The following is a 9,562-nucleotide window of genomic DNA, read 5'->3' on the forward strand; positions in this document are numbered from 1 at the left end:
GGTTTAACAGTATCACGAATCAATTGTGTATTGGCGCGCGTTAGAGCCAACAGGGAAGGTGCAAAAGCCACACAGCACAGATTACCCACTGTTATTTGGTAGGAATAGTTAGGTGTGGTAGTGTGGGTCACAGGTTTACCAGTATCACGAATCTAAAGCGTCTTAGCCTTAAAGGGTGATTGCTGACGAGAAGATAACAAGACAAATGCAAACGCTGCAGAGTACCGATCTCACGTTGTAATTGGTTTTTGCTGGCGGCCGGTACTAATGTAAGGGTTTACCACTCTTTCTTAATTTACGCGACCGATCTAGAGACACAAAACCGTCAAAGCAGCACAGATTTGATTTCTTGTAAGGGTATTGGCCTTGTCCAGTTGCGGGTGAGACTGGGTACTACGAGTATTAACATCAAAACAATCCCATAGTGCAATTCAACAAATCCCCACCCACGCCCCAGTCCCAGGCACAACCTCACAAATGTCCATAGGCTGGTGGCCTGTGGTGATGCGAAGATCACAGGTTAACCAATTATCGCGCCCTTAATGACGTACAGCTGATTGTTTACTAAGACAAAGGTAACGTTTTATAAAGGTTAAGAATCTTTAATTGAACAAAGATATGTACATCAAATAGTGATATTAATAGTAAGTAAGGATTCTGGACACTCAGTTTGTGAATGAATATAAATAAGAATTGTTAGTTTCTATTTTACATAATATTTTCAAGGCGTTATTAGCATATATGTATATAATTGCTATTTATAAGGGTGAGTAGTATACACAATAAAAAAATGTACAGAGAACACTTAGAGAATTGAAATATAAAGTATTTTCTATTTTCATTATTTTAAATTTTGGACAAGTGTGTTTTATCCAGGCCCTTATAATACGTTATTGAAAACCTTTTCATTTTCCCTGCCGCGTCGCCGGGGGCGGACCTAGGCATAGAGTGTAACAACCAAAAGGTCAGGGCTAAGAGTAAAATCTCGAAAAATTCCTGAAAAAGAGATTTTTTTAGTTGAACTTTGGAATTACTGGCCCTAGTCCCTGCCCTGTGAGGTTTCTCTACACTACCGTGTCTGTCCGGGAGACCCTGAGAACCAAGCTTCGTTTAATGAACAAGGGACTAATAATTTTAAAGAACGTGCTATGGTGGTGCGATAGAAAATGGACTATAGTTTTTTTTTTGAAATCAGAGCTTACATTTCCAGAGATGTGCTGCTGTCGCACAAAATTCACAGTCATAATCAAAGGCATGATAAAAATCCTCCCCCGCCAATGAAGATTACTGAAGCTATCAGAGTACCACTCGCGCGTGCGTCTTCGGTTGAGATAGGCCACGATTGGAAATCATATGCATCATCTGAGAATAAATTTATCTCAGTAACTTTTAACTTTCTTACTGCTAAGATTCAAAGCTTCTGACGAACCATACACTCAACATAAGAGGAAGCAATACCAGCTTCCTATTGGACGCAACATCAAACGAGCCACTTCTTGGTTCAATTGTATCTGTGTCTACGAATGCGCCAGTTTCAGTTGCGTTTTTGAAGGTCTCTTGTTTCTTATTGCATTCGTCGCCAGAGCAACAGTGGACACAAACTTTGCTCGTTCCAGAACCCGCCACTTTTACTTCCCTACATCCGTCGTTGCATGAGTAGCCGCGCAACGAGTTGTCACTTGAACAGCCAAGCATTATTGGTACAACGCTAAAATGTAGACAAAACAAGCAGAATTATTTGTGAGCTATCTATATTGTAGGCCCCGGAAGAAGGCTGAAGAAATAACTAGGGGGTTTTCTTTCAATGGGAAAGTCCAAAACGGATTTTGTGCCTCTTCTGAGCTTTTAATTCAAAAGAATCCATACTAGGAATGGATTCATTAGAGAACATAAATCCGGGTGTTTAGGATTTATGAACCATCGACCTTATTCCAACAGTGCTTATCCTGCGTAGCAGGCGCTTGGAAGTAGTGGGCGAAAGATCAGAGAGAACGGACGCGCGCGAGGGAGACACACGAGGGGTGAGGGAACGTGTCTCCTTCTCGCGCACCCGTTTTTTCCCGTGCCCACTACTTCCAAGCGCAGGCTACGGTGCTTTCCCTGGCTTGGCGGGCGGTCTAGATTTGAAAATATGAGGCTGCCGTCACGTTCTTGCCTGTTCACGCCAATGTTGGTTGAACGAAATGAAAGAACCTGAGATCAAGACACTAATCTTGGATCTTCCCAATTAAAAAAAGAAACGCATCCAAAATAATCGACGCACGTTTGAAGCACTAGGCGTCTTATTTTACAGTGCGGACTTGTGTCACCAGCCCTGCCGTTTTTCCGCGCCATTATGTGGGTTATGTGGGGGGGGGGGAGGGGGAGGGGAATGGGGGAGGCATTCCAGGGAAATTTTGGGTTAAGGTGTGCTGCAGAGGCCTTAAAACCTGACCCTGGTTGATATCGACCTTTATAAAAAGATCGTATTTTACGCCCCTGGTTAGGTCCAATTTGCATACAAAATAAAAAATTTTTCAAACTAATATCATAAAAAATGTTGGTATCACAATTGTAGACCGCCCATCGCCAACCTTAACCAAATTAAAAGACACCCTCTTATACACGCTAAACCCATGCCATACCCTGTTCAGCGGGACATACCCTTGTAGGCAACGTAAGGGAGTGCCACCCTAGGGATCGATTACTAGGCTTTGGTTACTTTTACGAGACCGTCGCTTTTTAGAGGAAAAACCTAACTTTGAAAGAGCAAAACTACGAGTTTACCGGACAACATGATGAATGTATACGCCAAATGTAGAATGTAGAACGAGAAAAAAAATACCTAGTAGTTATTTCCTGTGTCATTCTCACTTGAGTCTACGGTAAATTGGCTAAAATCCAAAAAATTACTCAGAAATGCTTCGACTGTGATATTCATAATTCATGGCTAAAAGATGCAGCCAGAAATGACCAGTATTTCGACATTTCTCGTTCTTTTTTGTTGAACATACGATTTTTTTTCTGTTGCATTACTGACTCGTCATTTTGCTCGCGCACTTATTTGTTTCTCCCTACAGAACGACGGTCCCCTAAAAGTAACGAAAGCCGATTATCGCCTAGTTTGGTGCCCACTTTTACTTTTTGCCTCAAGCATCCTAGTCATAAGACCTCATGTACTTATAAGGAAGGAAAAGCTGACTTTGTCGGAGGCTCGTTGCGATAGTAGTTAATTGTCCTAATACGTTTTTAAATTTAGATAAGATTCGATCAGCAAAAAATCGCCTGTTACTACTATTTTACAAAACTTACCTCGAGTTTGTTCCTACAGTATTATTCTTTCTTTCGAGAGTGACGGCGAGGCATCTATCACCAGGAGGACACTGTCTGGTTGTCATTTTATCATTAAGGCATTCTCGCCCTTTACATTGCAAGCACCGAGGACCATTTTCAATTGCGGCCAGCTGGAGATATCTTTCTAGTGTCCATACACAGCAATCCGTCCCAGGATGCAAGCGGCCACCTGAGGATGAGTTAGTTACCAGTTTTCGAACATGTCCAACTTCCAGACACACCTGCTCGCAAGAGTACAGTTTGGTCTCTTCGGCTCCTTTTGCGTCCAAAATGGTTTCTTTTAATGCCGAGAAACAAACTTCTCGTCCGTGGAACTTTGCTTTGAGGTTTTTTGCCAATGGGTATATTTGTCCATCGTTTGATATTTTATGATGCACGACTGTTAGAAGAAGCGGTTTATCTCGTTGGAAGTTGACTGACGCTCCCTTGAAGTGTTGAATGCGTATCGTGACAGAATTTGCGCTACCAGTTAAACCGTCACGCGGATTGCATGACGCCTGAGGAGCCAGTGGTTTACAGTTTGCCAGATGAAGACAGTACCAAAAAACAAGGAGATAAATAGAGACTGGTCGTTGTACAAGTCTGAGATTCATTTTTAACCTCTCTGTTGAACGTTGTTCCATCTGATTTCTGCTCAAGGATAGTCGAAAGCGAGTATTTATGGTTTCCGAACCGAAGGATCCGCCTTTACTTTAGAGCGAATCAAGTGACACAGGCGTGATATGCTACACTCACTTCCGATTATTGTTTACGTGGAGTGTCGCCTTCCGTTTATGATAACACAAACGATACTACGCCATATAAGTCCAGTATTCAGTCCCGACAAAGATCATATGAGGGTTAAGATTTTCATAGGTTGATGGTCAAGTTGCGCAACTAATCGTACAAGCTGCTTACAGAAGTAAAATAAACAGGATTTTTTAAGTAAAAATAACAAGTGTCTCATTGGTAAAAATAAAAATAGTAGTAATGGCCTGCTTGAAGACCATTCCAGTGGTGAAGTGAATACGATATCCCTATTTGTAGTTGTAATAGTAAAGATTCCCCCTTAGTACTACAATTCCTCGCAAAAACCGTGACATCCCATATTCCAAAAGCACGGCCCCTAAACCATGTTAATTTTAATACCTGAATACATTAGATTTTTCAAGTCAAAGAAGATGGTTTCTCTGGCCGTGGTAACGTAACTTAAATTACGCTTAACAAAAAGTGAAAAGCAGAAGCAAAAAGTAAAACCGACAGCGAAACAATAATGCTGCTTTATTTTTTTTTTTTTACCTTATTTGTTCATAATGCGTGACTTCCGCTGATTATGTCAAATTTAAAGAACCACGAAATTCATGAAGCTGGTTACATGTCAGATTGCTTCACTAAAGCCACGAAAGTTAAACTAACCTTAACTGTTAATAAAATAATCCTGTTCAATATATGATTCATCAACACCTCAAGTTCTCAGCAACAGCAAAATATGGGGGTTTTAAGCTGGAAAAGAACCACGCAATTTAAATACATAGTATATCGTTTTCAGTTGTGGTTTCCGTACATTTTCATTCATTTTATGATTTGTTAATCCGCTAATAGTAAAATACGTGCATAGGCACAATTCCTTCTTTCCAGTTCTTAAGACATGGCAATCCCCATCGAATTTTATTTCATTCGCATTTTTCCCCTCAAGAACACGTACGAAACGAAAAACGCACTATTTTAGTACCTTTTCTCTCTCTCGTCCATTGCAATAAAAATACCATCCATCCTTTTTTAAAAAAGAAATAAAATGTTTCCTTGACAGGACGTTTTATACTTACTTCCCTATACATATCGATTAGATTTATTCTCTTAAACCATTATTGCCTTATGAAGCGGTAGCGAGACCTCTTTTTCGCTGTTCATTATGCTTCTTCAGTGTATCGGTTTTCGCTATTGACGACTTCCATCCAGTTTGTTGAAAAATACCCTTCTCATCCCAGGGGCATAATCTTCAATCTTGAAGAGCCTTTATTTAGAGGGCGCCATCCCTGTACATTTTGACTACGTACGGTGAAAGCTTTTGTAAATCTTTTTTCCCTTTCCTTCCCTTTTATTATTATTAATTTATTTCTAGGGTTTTGTTTTGTACTGAAACCTTCATATCCTGCATGCGATTTATTTACATCAGTGGAATAAATGGATTAGCATAGTAATCGGTAATACCTCATAACTGGGCGGAAACGCTTTTCTGTTGCGTTGTTGTTTCAAAAAAATTGAAGATACAGTAAGTCATAACACACAGTGCTGCATTTTAATGGAATAATGTTGGATACAGTGTCATATGAAGGCTTGTTTTGTTACTGGGAAGAGCATGGACAAGCCGATTACTGAGTGTGCATTGACCTTTCTTGGTCATTTTGATTTAAAAAAAAAATTGCTTTTAAGCGTGATTTGTCAAAGCAATATGTATGACCAAGTCAGGAGGATTTGCCAGTGGCTGCGAGATGACGTCATCGAATAACCGCCCCAACCCACGCATCCCGTGTCAGAAGAGTTTTAGCCCTCGCTCTCGCCCAGTAAATTCCCCTGGCTTAGAAAGGGGTTGGTACCGCTTAAAAAGATAAATACTTCAATCTCTCGTTATGGCTAATTCCGGCTTCAATTCCAGCCTTAAAACGAAGAGATGTTGGTTTCTTGAGGGAAGAACGAAACAGAGACGGAACGAAACAGAAAAAAAAGAAAAAAAAATTTTCAATGAGGCGGGAGATTGAGCAACTAGTTTTTGGTTTCTGAGTTTTGCCATCCACCGGGCTTTACAATTGGTGTATTGTAAAGCTTCAAAATGGCAATCCGTGTAACTGTACAGTGAGTGAAAACGGAAGACAAGAGTTAATTCGAGTTAATTTAGACGCTAATTCCTTCTAAATTTTTTTTCAATCCTGATCCAACGAGGATGTTTCTGAGCTGCTGGAAGCGGAAACTCTAGCTGGAGAGGTATTAGAAAAATATTCAGTTCCCACTGGATAACAATTCCGATCCGTCGCTCCGCTTACCGCACTCTCCCCCTCCCCAGTTCGTCGTGCGGCTGGCTTTTTTTTTTTTTTTTTTTTTTTTTTTTTTTACCAAGGGGGCCTGGTCCCAGGCCGGCTAAGCCAAACCTTGACAGTCAACACATTAACATCTAACGGCAAGCAGCTCGGAAGTACTCAGTATTGCTCTGATAATTTAGATTGGAACACACGATTAGAATATTTATTAACCTGCTTTAATACTTCCGTTAATTCTGTAACGTGTCGCGAGGCCAGTGTCCAACTACGCACTAGGCCCCTGACATTGAGTGACCAATGCTCAATGACACCAAAATTGCGATTTGTGCTGAGCACACGCGCTTCGAGAACTTTTACTTAGTACATGGAATGACAACTCAATTGCGTAAAAGGATTGAAAGGGGAAGTTTCAAGTGTAAGTTTCACTAAACGGTGCAATCTTATTTAGCTGAGAAGTAAAACCGGTGCAAAGACAGTTGCAGACTTTGTTTAAAGGTTATAGCCAAATTAGCGATGACATAAATTCTATACTACAAGTTTCGGGGTGAAATCACAATCAAAGTCCTTCTTAAGAATACGATGAAATACGATTTTTAAGCCGCGTGACTCCAGTTACTTCTGTCATAAAGAATTATTTTATCCTTTAAAAATTAAAAAAATATATATTAAAATTAAAAAAAAAAAAGTTCTTGATAGATTTGGATTTTACATCGCTGATGATGCAGTTTTGCTACAAGTTCGAGCAAATATGAAAACAAGTTTTAGTTTTTGGCTATACAAGGAATTGTTTCATTGATTTGCGTGATTTTTTTACCCATTTCATTAACGTAAAACTTTTGATTCTGTTGAAACGCAAAACCTACTTTATTCTCGGCTTTCCCCTGTGCGAAAAAGAAAGGTGGTAGTGCTAGTACACTACTCAGCTCCGATGTGAAAATTCTGTCATAGGAAATACAGAAAACCTTTTAAGGTGTTAAAAAGCAGTTTCCGGTTCGCGTGACCCGTTTCCAGACATAACGTAATGACTATTTATAGAATCTGCGAAGGGGTGTATGTTGCGGGACGCCCCTTGCTTTATAACTGATATTTTGTATTCTCGGGTTGGGGGCAAAAATCACCATTTTACATCCTATTTGGGCCTAAGACGATTTTAAAACTGCAGCGCTGCATAGCATGTGGAATTATGAAAATACACTTGCCCTTTTTCGCCGTCCGGAAGCGGCAACATGTTGAAATCCCAGGTGAATTATATTTGCCCGATCTTTCGGTATGCATCACAAAAACCTTCAACGGGGGCTAAAAAAGACAAGTGAATAAAAATACAGGATGAACGTTACATACATATATGCGAAATAAAGGAAACACATAGCCTTCGAATTTATTGCCTTAGCGCCCAGTCCAGTCTTTTCGCTCCTTAGCTGCGTGGGACGATAAATAGAGGTGGCCGATTCGATGCCAACTAAGAGACAAAGTGCATTTTGTTACAACACGAAAATGTAGTAACGTTAGTCTGGGCGGGTCCCGGTCAGGGAGAGGTAAAAAATAAATTAATCGAAGATAAAAGACAATGGAAGGACTAGATTTCGGTTGTAGCGAGAAGGTTGTTGAAAAGAGTAATTGGGGGCAGTATGTAATAACAGGAGCCCATGACTACTCATGGGCTCCTGGTGATAATAATGATAATAATGATAATGATAATGATAATAACGGATACCTCACTATTAATACGGTCAGGCAGAGTTGGTCCTTACCGTAATAATTTGCTCCTTTTAGATGACTCTTTATGAGACTGACATCTTTCTAAGACGGACACATACTGTCAGTCCCAAAGGTGTCCATAGATCGGGAGAGTGTTGATTGTATGTGCAATCCGGCTTTTTTCTCTAATGGCTGAATGTACGTGACCGCAATACGTGACCTACGTTACACTCGCCCCCACAATGCGTGACATATTTGCGCAACTTGACAAAAGCGTGCGATTTCTCAGTTCAGCTCTTGGGAAATAATTACGGAAGTGCGCTGGTTATAAAAGCCGTTTTTTTGCGAGTGAGCTTCAAAATCTAACTTTACATTTGACAGAAAACAAACAGCAAGAAATCGAAAAGATGGATTTTCTAAAACTTGTGTTTCTGGTGCTGGCGTTGTTAGCTCTATCAACTGCGGCTCCTCAAGGCCAGCAGTGCCTATCATGCACCATAGATAAAGCTATTGGAACAGATGAATGCAAGGACAGCCCGAGGATTCGATACTGCAGTGAGAAATGCTCCTATTTTGTCATGTTGGGAAGAGGCGATGAACCCAACTACGATAAACCATACATTGTAAGAGGCTGCTCGACCGATGGATACATTAGGAAGTTTGGCTGTTCAAACAGATGCTACGACAGAAAACACACCGTTGGATCTGACGAGTACTGGGTGTGTACGTTCTGTTGTACTGGAGACAAGTGCAACAAAGCAGCCCTTCCGGGCATCGATGCGGGATTGCAACTAAACGGAGGGTTTTTCACTACTTTGGTAGCAGCTGCCTTCTCATTAATTCTGGCTGGGAAGCTGTAAAACGAGCAGCAACGGGGAATGTGGAAGTTCTTTCATAGAGGATAGAAGACTGTGCAATCTTTCTTAAGGATAAATACTAAATAAATTGCGCAACAGACACGAGTAGGGAAGATGCACATTTTGTAGTATTATGTGTTTTTTAAAACAATTTGACTTCGTAAAAGCTGCAGCAACGACGATATGGTGGTGCCACAACTTCCAAAGCCAAAGCGAGGTTATATTTATTTTTTTGATATGCAAAAGGTAAAATTTTAACATTTTAATTGATAGACAGGTTTACCATCGCGTGACTTTTTAAAACGCATTAAACGTAAACAGTTCGCTTGTGGATTCTAGCATACGGTTTATGAAAGGTGAAGTCATTTGCAAAAACGTGTATTACCGTCCAGTTGTTCGTTGGATCGTTTTGCTTTATAACCTCTAAAACAACGAACAAGTCCAGCGAGCAAATGCGACGCCTATACCCGTAAATGCTGTAGGTGAATTCACTCGTAGCTGTTCAAAATAAAAAGTAATATTAACATTTTTGTACAAATATCGATTTTTGTAATAGGAAGAACAGTCAAACGTTGTGACTGTTATTCGCGCGATCGCTGTATGATGTGAAATCCTCTCTTAGCAAAGAGTTTTAAAAACTCTTTCGAAGAGAACGTTGTT

The sequence above is a fragment of the Porites lutea genome, chromosome 10 (genome assembly GCF_958299795.1).
Source record: "Porites lutea chromosome 10, jaPorLute2.1, whole genome shotgun sequence".
In the NCBI taxonomy this organism is placed as follows: domain Eukaryota; kingdom Metazoa; phylum Cnidaria; class Anthozoa; order Scleractinia; family Poritidae; genus Porites; species Porites lutea.